The following is a 16,355-nucleotide window of genomic DNA, read 5'->3' on the forward strand; positions in this document are numbered from 1 at the left end:
TCAAAAATATCTGGCAAAAGTCAGAGAATAAATTATTCTAGATGAAAGCATTCTGTGGATAACTAAGGGACTATCCTTTTCAACAAAATAAAACTAAGGTAAATGGAAAAGGCAGCAGTCTGAGACCTTTCCCGAAATAAAACACCTTTCTCTCAGACCACAGAACTAAATCATCTTCTCCACATTTCTGTGCTCAGCAGGCACAGTAGGTCTCAGCACAGCATATAATCCCGCTCTATTCTGCTATTTTTAACAAGTCATCTCTTTACCACCAAGTAAGAATTGGATACTTTTTCCTTAGTGTGCTAGGTTGAAAGATTAAGAACAAGACACAGGAATGGAGCAATTAAAAGTAACTTCTGGATTCAAACATAACTCTTGTTCAAAACCCCACCTCTGCCACTTACAAGCTGCCCTACCTTAAAGTCCAGTAACAAGTACTCTCGCTAATTTTCCAGGTCTTAAAAGCAGACAGTGATACCCATAAAAATGCCATGAAGGGGCTTCCCTCGTGGTCCTGTGGTTAAGACTGCATGCTCCCAAGGCAGGGAACAGAGGTTCAATGTTCAGTTGGGGAACTAAAATCTCACATGCCGTGTAGCACAGCAAAAAGAGAAAAAAATTATGAGAATTATTTTAATAAAGGTGTTTCATAAATACCAAACACATAGTAATTCTCAAAAATTTTAATTTTCTTTTCCTTTTCTATAGTGTACTGTGCAGGGTTATTGAATATTTGAGCTAAGAATTTGAAAATAACGTATTCAAATATAATTTGGAAAGTCTGAATGGAGGAAAAAAAAAATCAAAGATACGCTACAACTATGTTACCCAAGAATAACATCACTTTTTTTCCCATCCTTTTTCTTTTCTTCTTTTTTTTTGGCTACACCACAGGGCTTTCAAGACTTTAGTTTCCCCACAGGGATCGAACCTGGGTCACTGGCAGTGAGAGTGCGGAGTCCTAACCACTGATGGCCAGGGAATTTCCAACACTGGTAGCTTTCTTAATTTTTTTTTTTTTAAAGTAAATGTTAGTCACTCAGTCGTGTCCAATTCTTTGCCACCTCATGGACTGTAGCCAGCCAGGCTCCTCTGTCCATGGGATTTCCCAGGCAAGAATACTGGAGTGCGTAGCCATTCCCTTCTCCAGGGGATGTTCCCGACCCAGGGTCTCCTGCACTGCAGGCAGATTCTTTACCATGCGAACCATCAGGGAATCCCCTGGAACACTGGTACCTTTCTTAATAAATCCCATTCAATTCAAGTGGATAGGATTTGAATTGCTATCACACTCCTTTACTTGATTTCAAGAAGTACTCTCAAGGTTCTAAAGTCACAGATATTTAGGTGTTCATATCTGAGTTAGAACCAACTTTCTACCAAGTCAAAGTAGCAGTAGCCTACACAGAACTGAGCAACTCAATAATCATTCAAATCATTTAAAATCTGACACAATAGCCACCACTTCCTGTAGGAACACTAAAAGTCAACAAATCACAATGTGAAAATATACTGTACGAAGTAAAGTTTGAAGCTTAACATTTAATTTTAGAAAAACAAGAGTACTGCAAGGGTCATTGTTCTCCCTCCCTTTCACATGAATTTTATCAGAATGCATCTTTGATTTTCTGCAATACAAAACAGCAATATTAGGTGTTTTACCTGGGGAGAGGTCTCAGACTGCTGCCTTTTCCATTTACCTCAGTGTTATTTTGTTGAAAAGGATAGTCCCTTTAGAACCTACAGTATTTTTTATATTCAAACTTAGCATCTTCCAAGATGGGGAATAGCATCACATTTACCTGGATAAAGCTTGGTCACCCATTATACTAAATAACCTAGTATTCCATAAACATCAACCATTTGTATTGATTTTAAACTTTGTAGGACTGAATTTCTATAGCAGCTTTCAAATGGAAGGGCCTTAATACCACAGAAACCCTCAAGACAAAAGAATGGTCATTCTCTACAGGACCTTCTCCACATTCTTCCCATCTCTGCTCAAACTTTCCCTACATTCCAGAATCTCTTTTATACAGCACACTGAAAGTCTCTACAGTTCCACATATATGGTCCTACTATACTTAAAGAGTCCCTTCTCTTTCTAAATTTTTCTCTCTTCATCCAAAATATAAAGGACATTAAAATAAAAACTCAAAGCTTAGTCATTTAAGAAATATATGCTGAGTATCTACAGTGGGCCACATATTATTTTAAGCATAAAGGAATAAATACATGGCACTACACAGCTGGCAAATGTCTCTGCTCTCGTGGAACTAACATTACACATTGTGTTGAGAGATAAACAAGCAACAATGGCAAGTCCGACAGTCCGACAAATTATTTACTGATCACCAAAAGGAGTTCATTAGAAACTAATTTGATAGATCATCCTTATATACATCCATGAAATTATCTTGAGAACTTAACCTATTCTGGTTTTATGTGTCAAAACCAAAGGGGAAAATTATTCAATTATCTTTCTTCATCTAGTGACTTTGTATGTTTAATTGGCATCTATTATCCTTGTTTTCCTCTTAAAATACTTGACTCAAGAGGTGAGAGACATAACTGTGAAACACAAGCTGTACATACCTAGCACTAGACCTTACTACTCTGACCAATCACTACAAAATGAAAACCTTAATTACAACTAACTAGACAAACTATTATTTTGCAATTAATACTCTAGCAGATAACAGAAAGAAAGAACTTACATGTTGGTTTAAAATTTTACTGCAAAATGTGTGAGTTGTCTCATCTTTATTGTAAGTCAATATGAAACATCTTTTAAGTTCTAAGCTTTATTTCAAAATAACCACTATTTTAGTGTATTGGCTTATTTTAAGCCAAGAGTACTTAGATCTTTTTGAATCTTAAATTGGAATTTCTATTGCTATGATAGATTCAACATGTTTAAAAGCAAACTTTTTATGCATTGTAGTTTGGAAGAAATATCCTTCCCTACATAGCAGTTCTTCTACAACATAAGAAATGACACACATGGGGTATTTACAGGTTTGACACACTTCCATGGACAGAAAAAAACTGCCAAAATCCTCAAAAGTGTATGAGACAGAACACAAAATTTTAAAAAACAAACAACAATTAAAAACAGGCATGTACTTTTAATTATCTGTGCAATACCTGGACTTCTGGTTTTTTTAAAATCCCTTCTAAGGTAACATTGAAATGTTAAGTGAAAATTATTGGGGGATAATCCTGACTAATTTTTAGATAAACTCATTTGCAAACATTGTCACTGTATTTGTTTTAACTAATTATTTAACTACTTATTATTATTACTTGTGACACACCTCACCATCAATTATATTAATACACCATGATCCATAACCACTCTAGTGGGTAAGGCAAAACACACTTCAGTATTTATACTATCCAAGAAATTTTTTCTTTTGTGGAGTTGTTGGTTCTAGTCCATTCAAAGTTTCTCTGTGGCTCTACAATTCTGTATCCCATTGTTTACAATGGGTGTTTTTTTGCCCCAACCAAGTAATTATTGAAACCAGCTGGATGTCCTACAATTCAACTCAATTCTGACACTAGCTACCGAAAGACAGCTTCAGATTCCACTTGCTAAGGGCTCAGAGTCACAAGATCAACCCTCCTCCCCCTTCACACACCAGCCACAAATCCAAGTTGTCACCTGTCCTTCTGACCGACAGGCTATAGACTGGAGGTTCCAAAGACTCCCTCCTTGGGTTAATTTGCTAGAGGAGCTCACAGAAATCAAAGAAACATTTTACTTACTAAATTATTGGTTTATTTATTGTAAAAGGGTATAAGTTAAGAACAGCCAGATGGTATAGGGCAAGGTATGGAGAAAAGGCATGGAATTTCCATGTCCTCTTTGGGCTCACCACTCACCCCATATTTCCATGGGTTCACCAAACTGGAACCTCTCTGAAACCCACCCTTTTGGGGTTTTAGGAAGGATTCATTACCTAGGTACAATCGATTAAACCACTGGCCATTAAGGACCTCCAAGCCTTTCTCCCCTTCCTTCAGGAAGGGAGGGAGAACACTATTCATAGGGTTGGCTTCCCTGGCAACTAGCCCCCATCCTTGGGGATCTAGGGGCTTCTCAAGTCATTTCATTAACATAACAACAGACACTTTCCAGATCCTCACCACTTAGAAAATGCTAAGTTTTAAAAGCTCAGTTGCCAGTAACTGGGATAAAGACCATTTCTTATTATAAATCACAATATCACAGGTTCCCTTCCAGCTCCATCTTCATTTGTACATCACTCTAGAAAAGTTATGAGCACTTACTTATGTACGAGGCACAACAGTAGGTCCTTTATTTATATAACCTCATTTAATAACCAGGATACCTACTCCATGATTATCCAATTTAACATAAGGAAGCAGAAGCTAAGAGATTAAGTAACTTCAGTTTGTCCAAGATGGCATTAACATCTTTTTAGATTCTCAAAGCCATTGGCTCTTCCATTATATACCATGAAGATTCTCTACAGCCTCCAAGATAAAGATATTCTTTCCATATTTGAAGAGGGAGAATTAAGAGGGAGGAGAAGGGGGGGGCAAGGATAAGAGACTGATTTTTCTCTTAAAAGCACAGTTACTGTCAGGCCTGTCTGTGCCAGTTATGTTTCTTTTTGGCATTAAAAATAATCACTACTGAATTTTATTAAAATGCAAACCCTAAAATATCATGGCCCTGCTTAAAAATCCTCAAAGACCCGATGAAGACCAAAATACTTCGTCTATCATTCTCTTGAACACCCAATTTCAGGCTCATCTTGCAACTACTCTACCCAAAGCTGGTTCTAACTCCAATTCGCCACCTTCTTGTTCCTTCAAAAATCACTTTCTCATGCTGACTGTGGAGCCTTTGCAAAAGTGGTCTTAGTCTTGCCCATACTGACTCACCAGTCCTCAACTCTACTTACTCAGAATCCATCAAGTACTCCTATCAGAGGCTTTCAGAGGGAACTGCACTTTTCTTGTATGATCTCTCTCCCTACCAGAACAGAAAAGCTCCACAAGCAGGAATTCCCTGGCAGTCCATTGGTTAGGACTCTGAAATTCCACTGTAGGGGGAACGGGTTTGATCCCTGGTAGGGGAACAAAGATCCCACATGCCTCAAGGAACAGTTAAAAAAAAAAAAAACCCACCAAAGTCTAAGGGCAGAAGCTGTATGAGCTTTCCTCATCATTAAATCCCAAGGATTCGTTAGCACACAATAGGTAAACACTCAAAAAAAAGGGGGTGGTGGTGGTTAACTACAAGTCAAACCCTCTCCCTTTCCAGTTCTATTAATTCCTTTTATGACATGCCCAACATTATTTTTTCCACTCCCACTCACACCACTCTAGGCTAGACTCCAATTTTAACATCCTGGATGTGTCTCCACACTACCAATCTTTTTAGTATATTATTGCTAAATCAATCTCGCAACACTTTCAGTCTCTGAAACCTTTAGTGGCTGCCTCCTCTCTACTTTTTACATAATATTGTTCAAGATCAATCACAATCAGCCCTAACTTATCTTTCCAAGTCCATCTCTCGTTCCCCAATTTCAATACTATCACAGTCAGGTTGACAAGCCTCAGAAAGTGAGGCAGAGTGAAGAGGCAGTCAAGTGGAAGAGCCAGAATTCTAACCGAGGGAGTACAAGTTCCAGGGTTCTACAGTCTTAACTACCAGGCCACGCGTGAATAGTGCTTGAAAATAGGGAGAAAACTACCATTAATCTCACCATATCCACACCTTCAAGATACAGTATCAGAATATTTATGATGCAGAAGCACATTTGATAAAGCTGGATTTTTCACCTAATTTATTAATTTCCTCATGCTAAGTATTCTTTTATATTCACCTTTCTTATTTTTTTCTATATTCACCTACATAACACAAAATATTTTCTTCTAAAGCACAACAGTGGTACTCCTAAGAAACATGGCATAATCAAAAATGATGTTATAAAAACAATAGTTCAATGGGAAGATGCCATTTCATGTCCATAACTATAAACCTAAATATCCCTAGGCAATTTTAAAATGTAGCCTTCAGTCAAGAATAAAGGCCTTTCTTTTTGTAGTTCCATCAGCACTGCCATTATCATTATAACAGGATTCATCATTCTTATCACACATTATTACGATAAATTATACACAAAACCAGTCAAGGCAGCTATGTTCAAGAGTCCCCACCCCTCCAGTGTGATGCTAGTTTTAGATAGCTTCAAATTCGATCAATAACTCAGGCTAATGCAAATGAAGATGTCTAATTAATCTTTGTTAAATCTAAATACATTACTTAAGCTAAATGTCCATATTCTATTATCATCACTATTAAATACACACACCATTAATTTTTGTCACTAAATCACTATGTATATCCACTAGTACTTCCTAGAAGTCATCACAAAAGAACTGCATCCTGCATTCTAAACTCTGTGGCAACAGAAATTTACTCCTTTAGAAATGTTCAGTAAATGGTCCTTTTTATTCACAACTTCTCCATACTGTGTCTGTCAAGCCATATGTACACAATTAGGGTACTAGAGGTTTTTGTATGTACATAAAATACATACAAATTCTAGCATCAAATTCTAGCATCTTCAATAAATTTTAGCATCCTTCCCAAAGCATTCTCAAATGTGAATTTTTTAGTGGCTGTAGGCAATGAGTAATAAATTAAAAATGACTTATGGGGGACTTCCCTGGCAGTTCAGTGGTTAAAACTCCCCCCCCCCACTGCCCTCCAACACAGGAGAGACTGACTGGATCCCTGGTTGGGGGACTAAGATCCTTGTGTGCTGCACGGTGTGGAAAAAAAAAAGACTTGTGGAATGATGGCATCAGAAGCTCTGTGGACGCTCTCGCCAGTGAAACAACTGTAACTGGTAAAAACCATTAAAAAACTTTTGCAGTCTCTAGAATAATCATCCCAAGGGTATACAGCAAATGAATACTAAAGAAAATCTACTCAGTAAAAACAGAGAGTCTGGCATCTTGAGCCAGCTCAGGACAGAAGCTCCATTCCAGGTGGGTACAGAGAGGAACACAGGGCTCTCGACCCCAAACTCCCAGTCAACTCCTCCCCCCGCCCACCCCACTTTCCCCTTAAGAGGAGGAAGGCAGCAAGCATTTCTCATCATCCTCAACTCTCAGTTGCAAAGGCTCCTACTGCAGGGAAGAGCAGCTGAGAAGTCTGGGTGGGGCTCTATCCTTCCATCCAGGTCCCACTTGCAGAGCAGAAGCTTTGACCCCAGGTTCAGCAGGCCAAGAATAACGCGGTCCTAATGACCCTCACTCCATCTCACTCACATGACTGAGGTTCCACACCAGGAGACTAGAGGCTGCTGCTCCCACTCAGCACTACTCATGAAGCAGGGGTTTCACTGGCAGGCACCCCATGAAGCAGGGCCACTGTTCCACCCCAATTCTGAAGCAATGGTGTAAAGGTTTTGTTCAAGGGGAGAAGGAGGCCATAAGGGAGCTCTGAAGTTCTCTCCAAGTGAGCTAACTTTACTTGGAAGAGAGTAAAGGCAAGTTGATGCCTGAGGCTGCACTTGAACACAATAGAGGCTGAGGTAATAAGCACTTAAGAGGCTGTCCGATGAGGGCAACAAGCTCAACTTTACCAGAAAGAACAAGGGGGAAAAACAGCTAAGAAGAGCCTCCCTGAGGTCCGAACAAACCTGAAAGACTGACCTCAAAGATTACCCCTTTGGAAAGCAGGGGAAATCAAACCGGATAAGGCTGTGGGGCAATTAAATCCCAGGATATCACCTGAAACAATACAGCAATCAGCCAACATTTTAGTAGAGACTAACATTTGCAGGTGATGCCAACAGAGGGAGACAGCTTGAGAGGGAGATCATCACAAAGCCTCGCTAAAACCACTGTTGTCCCAGGATGACTGCGTGTCTAACTAAAGCTGTGCCCTCTAAAGAGCAAAAAGCACAGGCTGAACAATGCAGGGAAAACAGACTTCTTTAAAGTAGTCTAGCCAGTCAGTAGACAAATAAGTGAGCAAATAACAAGGCCCTGGGGATGGGGGTACTGGGGACTCAGTATACAAATTTGCTGCATTATACGAAAGGTCTGATTTTCACAATAAATATGCAAAGAAACAGGAAAGTGTGCCCCATACACCGGGGGTGGGGGGTAGAAAGCAAGCAAAAACCAAACGACTTTGAGTGGGTCTACATCAAGTAAAGATAGCTTCAAACAGCTACGGTAAGTATGTTTGGGACTTCCCTGGTAGTCCAGTGGTTAAGATGGAGGGCATGAGTTCAATCCCTGGTCAGGGAACTGAGATCCCACATGTGGAGTGATACGGCCAAAAAAAGACTTCAACCCCGCCCCATGCCCCACTTTCAGTGATAGATAGAATTAAGCAAAAGGTCAACAAATAAAGACTTCAACAACTATACATCAACTAGGTCATATAGACATCTATAGAACACTCTACCCAACAGAAGAATATATAGTCTTCTTGAGTATACATGCTAGACTATCGTCAGTCTCAATAAATTTAAGGGCAGAAAATTAAGTATATTCTTTGAACACAGTGGAATAAAATTAGAGTTTAGCCCAAGGGAATTTTGGAAATTCACAAATATATGAAAATTAAATAGATTAATTTTCACATGATAACCATTCAAACCACTTACTAGCTCCTCAGCTTATTTTCCCAGTATAAAATCCTGCCATCTACAAATAATAAAAATTCTGAATTCTCCTTAAAGATAAAATAAAACTAAGGTAAGATCTTGTCACTTAAATATACTATAACACTTTTTTCTTGCTTAATGTGTATATAAAATACAAAAAACTTAAGCACACAAAATGGTTAGACTAATGCACAGCACTTACCTTACATAAAAGCATTACAAGTCCTCACAATCACTGATTTTTAACTGTCCAGCCCTACAAACAACAGGTATTCGAACATACACACCCAAAACATTAATGAAAACTTAGGAAGTACTGGAAACATTAATAGTCGTTAAGTACAATCTATATTTAACTATTCCAAATCAATGATACAAAGAGATGGGGAGGAAAGCGAGAAATTAGGAAAACAGTATGGAACTAGCGTAGAAAAAGCATGAACCAAAAAGGAAATGAGGGAAGCAATGGGGCAGCAGTGACAAACAGTTAATATCTACTGAGCAGTTACTACACGTCAGGTATCATTTAAAAGTTTTGACTTATTAACCCATTTAATACTCAATCTCAAGAATTAAGTACTCATTATTACCATTTTACAGATGGAAAAAAATGAGGCAAATTAAATTTCAAATCTAGATACCCTGGTACCAACAGTTTTGCTCATCTCCCTGCTATGCTACAATTACTGTTTCTATTTCAGTGCTATAGGATGAAAGACCATAGAGAGAAAAAATAGAAGGACTTCATCAATTCTATTAAGTGTGTTAGTCAACCACTTTTGTTAAAGATCTCAAACTTATTTTGCCAGAAGCAGTGTGGTATACAAAAGCAATTCTCTAGCCAGAAATATATGAACTTATATTTCTACTCTGGTACTTAACTGTGTGATCTTGGGCAAAATTCCCAAACCTCTCTGGGACTTCGTCTCCTCACCTGAGGAGGACACAAGGCTATGGTTGTGATGATTAAATGAGGTAATGATTACCTTTAAATGTCAGAACTGTCCAGTTAAGCATTAGTTCCCTTTCCTCTCAAATAACATTTCATTGGAGGGGGGACACTTCAGAGACAACTATTTTGTTAACTAAGTACTGCGGATGGAACATGTCCGAGGGTTTGGGAGTGAAAAACACTTGGTAAATATGAAGTCTGGAAAAATGGCACCAACAGACTTGCTCGATGCAGGGTTGCCACAAATCTTCAATTTGCATAAAGACACATCTGTCAAGAGCATTAAGCAAAACAGTGTAAGGTAGTTTTTTGTGAGATTTACCTCACTGGCAAATACCAGTAAACACACCTGAAAATCATGTTAGATCATAAGCAATTTCCCCCTCAATATGCTAATATTTTGTACCAAGTAACAGCAGCTGAATGCAGCCTGAGGATGGGATAAAGGTCTGGACTGGAAAGCCGTCACCCTACATTTTTCTTGGCTCAGTCTGGCCATATGCTGCTCTGTTCTGGAAGTACATATACTGTTCCTTCTAGTCTCTGTGTATTTTAACTTTATTTCAGTCTTGTCCCTAGCTCAGTAACCTCCCCATTCCCTATATGGAAGGGTTACCTTAAAAAAATAAAAAAACAAAGTCTATATTTACCATATTTTATCAGGAATTTAGGATCTTTTAAACTGTGCTGTTTATTTTATTGAAGTTTTTATTGCTTTTGTTACTGTTCTAACTACAGTAACTATATAGCTATATAGCTTCTGAGTGATCAGTTTGGTCTCAATCCTATTTTCCCCATAAGTCCTGTTACTTTGTGGTGCATGATTTTGCAGACCATGAGGTTTTTCAGCAATTGCAATATAATAGATACACATGGAACAGATCATATTTAACCTCCAAGCATCTTTTTCTCTCTCTCAAGGTGGCCAATACGAGATTCCTGAAAAACTTTAATGGAAGAATGAACTTGAAGTGCCATGCACAAAGGCAGCCAATAAATAGTAATGTTTTAACAAAACTGGTTATTTCTTCCTTGAAATGCTAGTCCAATTATTATGCACACTTGACAATTAATTCTGAACCTTTCTGGGCTCCCCATGAATATGATCTCTAGATCAGTCCAGAGGAAAAGGATTCCCCCAATTGTAAATTACCAGGATTCTGTGTTCCTGATATACATTTCGTAACTGTGCAGGTTGAACTTAATTAATAAAATGAGCAGCCTCAACAATGTTTAAGTAGTTGTTTTTATTATTTTGTTAACATTAACACAGAAATCCCATATTTCAAAAATTTGCCCTTTTTGAAAAGTCTCAAATCAAATCTTACCATCTGTAAGACAATTCATAGCACAGCATTCCTATCACAATCTGTGCTGGCTCTAAAGAAAATGTTACAATAGGAAAACTCAAGAAACCAATAACAAGACATCAAAATTATTCAGTGTTACACAGTAAGTAAAACTATCTTTTGAGTAAAATAATGAACAAATGAACTGCCCTTTTAGGTATAAATTTATTTTTCACTCAGTAAATAGCGAAATATGAATTGGAGCCCCAGTTCCAGTCATGTGACTCCAAGCATCAGATTTCCATCAACAATATACTAAGCTGGCTCAAGTTTGCCAAATCTGGTTCTACCTTAACAGTATTTAAAAAAACTAAATTACTTTCTGTTTTAATGCTGCTTAAATATGTGCATAAACGAAATTAGAATTCAACTCCTTATGCTTACTGCTCTACTACAAAACAAGTTTACAAACTAAATACAAACAAAACTATTAATATTAATAATATGTGACAGATGGCAGCACATTGCTGACTGTTAGGGCATAGGTTCCTTTGAGTTTTGCATGGCTATCCTACTACCATCACGTACCATGTGGGAGATACAGCTTTCCTACTTAAATTACTCCATCACTGTATACGTGATTTGCCATGACATCATTTTTCCTTCACATCAACACATCATCTGTGTGTTAGGTCTGCTTCTGTTGCTCTCATCTGACAAACTGTACAGTTGAACATTAATACATTAAAAACACAAAGCTAACGTAAGTGCTGAAATGGTTTGGCAGTTCTTGACTATGAGACAGTCATCCAGGTACCCAAAAACACATACGCTAATATTTAATATCATAAAAATGAAAAAGACTTGTTTCAAAAAGAAAATACTTGTTCTAAATTGAGCACAAAAAGGGCACCAAAGAGATACTTGTTTTAAGGCTAGAACCTTGCAGGGCATCAGGCAGAGGTGCTCAAAGACTACTAAGATTTGGAAACTGCTCCAATTGTAGGAAATTCTACATTTACATTTTCCCTTTAAGGTTTTCAGTTATAACACTGTAAAGCTCACTGCTCTCAGCAAGGTCTCTTTTTTATTGAGTCTAAAGTCTATTTCCCCTGTCACTGACACCACTGCTTACAGTTCTGCCCAGTGAAACAAAAGTTAATAATATTCACCACTTTCTAAATTATAATCCTTCAAAATACTGAGATTTATACTGTACAGAAACTCAAATCACTTCTCAAAAAAAGATATACTTTTCCTTAAATATTCCTTTATTAAATCTTTATTTATTTATTTTTTTTTAAAAACAGTGGTTAGATGCCACGAAGTAGGTGGCAATGCCTTAACCGTATGCGTGTTGTCAGGCCCGAGAGCCTCTTCCATCCTTGTCAAGGGGAGTGCTAACCTTCTCTCCTTTCACACAACACTATTAAATCTTTAAAAAGAGTGCACGGTCTCAATAAATTTTAGTCCTAAACAAATCAATCTACTCATAAAAAGTGAGCAACACTGACTTAAAATATTAAACACGGTGACATATCAAATATCACAGAACATATGCCTACTTATCAGTCTACTCTTTGTTAAAAGACAGGTTAAGATAAACAACTCAAAGTTATTCATTAACAGCTCTTACCAATCTTTATCAAAATTAGTTAACACTTGGCTTCCCTGGTGGCCCAGACGGTAAAGAATCTGCCTGCAATGCCAGAGACCCAGGTTTGATCCCTGAATCAGAAAGATCCCCTGGGGAAGGAAATGGCTACCTACTATAGTATTCGTGCCTGAGAAATTGCATGGACAAAGGAGACTCGGGCTCGCAAAGAGTCAACACAACTTGAGGGAGTGATACTTTCACTTAGAAGTTACTAATTCGATCATGAATATGCTGATCCAACAAATTGAAAAGAGACTTCATTTCATTTAGTCCTTTTATACAAGGCAGACAGAGTATCAATAATTACCATTTTCAATGTGCATCCAGTAGGTAAGTACTCTTTTTGCCTGAACCTTCACAAGACTAAATCACAAATGTAAAGAATTTGAAAAACCAAGAATTTGAAATTCCTTCTAGTCAATGAGATTATCTTCACTATATCTGAAGTTACATAAAATAAATTTTAAATAAGTCTTGAGATATAATTCAACTGTATTTAGTTTATTCAGAGTTGTACAGCTATCACCAAAATCAATTTTAGAATATTTATCACCCCAAAAAGAAACCCCATACTATTAGTGGCAATCACCCCCATTCCCTCCTGCTTCACCCCTAGCCCCAAGTTAATTTATTGATACTTTTTGTCTTTATAGATTTGCCTGTTCTGAATACGTCTTATAAATGGTACCATACAACATGAGTCTTGTGACTGGCTTCTTTCACTCACCATGACTGTTTTCAGGCTCATCCAAGTTTTACCATGTATCATTTCTCTTTGCTGTTGAAAAATATTCCATTGTATGGTACACATTTTATTTATGTATTCATTAGTTGGACACCGCATTATTCTGTAATATGGTTTTATACGTGTAGACTCCAATGAGAGATATAAGATAAAAGCTATCCTTTCAAGTCTGCCTGTGTACAATTAATCCTAAAGGTTCAAAATAACATTCTGCAGTATACCATGAAGGCTAATACTCAAATCAAAAGAGGAAGCTATATAAAGTCACTGAACATGAAAACAACATTAAAAACTTTAAAACATTCTAATTCAATTATGGCACCTCCCCCACTTAGTATACTGAGACCTTTAAAAAAAAAAAAAAGAGGCCAGAGGTTAGCAATATTTTTGACAGATCGAAAATGAAATAAGAAACAGAAGTGCTAAAGGCAAAAATGTAGAATGAAGACAAACTGTCTCAGTTACTTACTAGGTGTCCAAACCGGACAAGTTCCTTTACATCTGTATCTTGGTTTCCTTATATATAAAATGAGGATAACAATAGCTATCTTTTCAAGTTGCTGTAAGAATATAAAGAAATTTTATGCACATGTATAGGTGCTATGTGTGTGTGTGCTCAAGTCGTGTTCGACTCTGTGTGACCCCATGGACTGTAGCCCGCCTGAATTCTCTGTCCATGGAATTTTCCAGGCAAGAATACTGGAGTGGGTTGCCATCTCCTCCTCCAGGGGATCTTCCCAATCCAGGGATCGAACCCTTATCTCCTATATTAGCAGAAACTGGCAGGCGGATTCTTTACCGCTGAGCCACCAGGGAAGCCCAAGGATGAGTAGCAGGCCAACCCAATTAACGTGTGCAGGGACAGAGGAACCTAAGGCAGTCAATGTGACAGCAGTTCACAGTAACAAAAGACCAGCACCAATTACCAAATTAGGCTGATGGCATGTATAACTGGGCAGCACCCACAACCTTGGTTCTCCCCCTCTGTCATCAGATGTAATATATTTTTTGGCCATGCCACGGCATGCAGGATTTTAGTTTCCCTGACTAGGGATCAAATCTGTGCCCTGTGCAGTGGAAGCACAGAGTCTTAACCACCAGACCGCCAGGAAGTCCCCAGATGCAAAATTATAACAAAGAAAATTTGGCCTATACAAAAAGTTCACTGGTGGTAAAACATGCAGTCTTATTAAAACAAATCAGTAGTTTTAAGGGTATGCAAGGGTTATCTCTACCCTTGCCTGTTCCTTAAAGTATGTTTATATAGGTGAAATCTGGTTAAATAAAGGCAGGGTGAAATAAAATATCTATGAAAAAGATAATTTGTTTTATCTTAGTGACATTACTGAATAGCAACTCTGTGCCAGACCCTGAAAAGATAGACTAATAAACAACACATAGTTTCTGCCCTTAAGGAATTCACTAGTCTAGCTCCCTCCCCACTAAAGGAACAGACAGCAAGCAAATTCTTTAAAATGTACTTCATAACTGAATTTTACACACACAAAAAAAACAATAGCCAACCTGGGCTTCCCTGGTGGCTCAGTGGTAAAGAACCCACCTGCAATGCAGGAGACTCAGGAGATGCAGGTTCGATCCCTGGGTCCAGAAGATCCCCTGGAAAAGGGTATGGCAATCCCACTCCAGTATTGTTGCCTGGGAAATCCCATGGACAAAGGAGCCTGGCGGGCTACAGCCCATGGGGTCACAAAGAGTCAGACATGACTGAAGCAACTGAGCATGCACACAAGCTTAGAGACATTTATTGGGATGCATTAAAAATAAAAGACCTGGACAGTCCTGAACAAACGGAGAATGGAATAAGCTTCCTGATTTATATCCTTTATGATAACAAACATACTATTTTTTTTTAATGTTTTTACATTTTGCCCCTCTCTTCACCCATTTCTCCCATCCTACTCCCTACCTCTGGTAATCACCAATTTGTTCTCAATATCAGTGAGCTTCAATTCGTTTAAAATTCCACATACAAGAGAAATTATAAGGTTTTTGCCTTTCTGACTTATTTCACTTAGCATATTGCCCACAAAGTCCATCTGTGTTGTCACAAATGACAAAATTCCATTCTTCTTTATGGCCAAGTAGTATATATAAACATACCATAATTTCTTTATCCATTTATTTATCAATGGACACTTAAGTTGCTTCCATATTTTGGCTACTGGAAATAATGCTGCAATAAACATGGGGGTGTATACGTCTTTTCAAGCTAGTGTTTTCATTTTCTTAGGAAAAATACCAGAAGTAGAACTGATGTATCATATTGTAGATCCTATTTGTAATTTGAGGAACCTCCATACCATTTTCCACAGCGGCTGCACCAATGTACACCCCACCAACACTGCACAAACGCTCCCTTTTCTCCAAAACCTCACCAACACTTGTTATTTGTCTTCTCAGTGTATTTCTAAAGGTCGTATTTTAATTGGAAGTATTCTCTCTTTCAAGTGCAAACATATTTCCAGAAATAGTCTAAAGCCATAAAATGCACAATTATTTTTTAAATTATCACAGGAATGTTAACCCTCTTCGTCATTACTAGATCAATTACTAGTTCATCTTAAACAATCTCTTATTTCAGGGAATTCACTGAGCAGCAAGACACTGTGTGTGTGGGGGGGGGGTGCAGCTGTGCTGTATCTTCATTGCTGTGGAGGCTTTCTCTAGTCTCATTGTGGTGGCTTCTCTTGTTGCGGAGTATGGGCTCTAGGGGGTGTTGACTTCAGGAGTTGTGGCTCCTGGGCTCTAGAGCACAAGCTCAATAGTTGCGGTGCACGGGGCTTAGTTACTCCGTGGCATGGGAGATCTTCCCAGACCAGGGATCAAACGCATGTCTCCTGCATTGGCAGGCAGACTACTTTACCACTGAGCCACCAGGGAAGCCCTTGGAAGAGACTTAGGTCATCTACGGGCCAAACTTCAATTTTACAGGTAAGAAAGAGTTAAATGGACCAATAAATAGAGTTTAAAAGACCAATAAGCATATGAAAAAGTTCTAACATCATTAAACACAGGC

General features: G+C 38.2%; 1 protein-coding gene and 1 non-coding gene across 7 annotated transcripts in view; both read right to left on the reverse strand.

Annotated features, from left to right (window-relative positions):
• USP9X (ubiquitin specific peptidase 9 X-linked) overlaps positions 1-16,355 on the reverse strand; it is a 139,298-nt gene that overhangs the window by 87,344 nt on the left and 35,599 nt on the right. The gene's annotated exons all lie outside the window — the stretch shown is intronic.
• LOC145537313 (U6atac minor spliceosomal RNA) lies at positions 12,218-12,343 on the reverse strand. The gene has a single exon (XR_014076336.1). It is a non-coding gene; the product is annotated as a U6atac minor spliceosomal RNA (small nuclear RNA).

This window comes from Giraffa tippelskirchi, chromosome X (assembly GCF_054371585.1).
Source record: "Giraffa tippelskirchi isolate mGirTip1 chromosome X, T2T-mGirTip1v1.2.pri, whole genome shotgun sequence".
NCBI classification, from domain to species: Eukaryota; Metazoa; Chordata; class Mammalia; order Artiodactyla; family Giraffidae; genus Giraffa; species Giraffa tippelskirchi.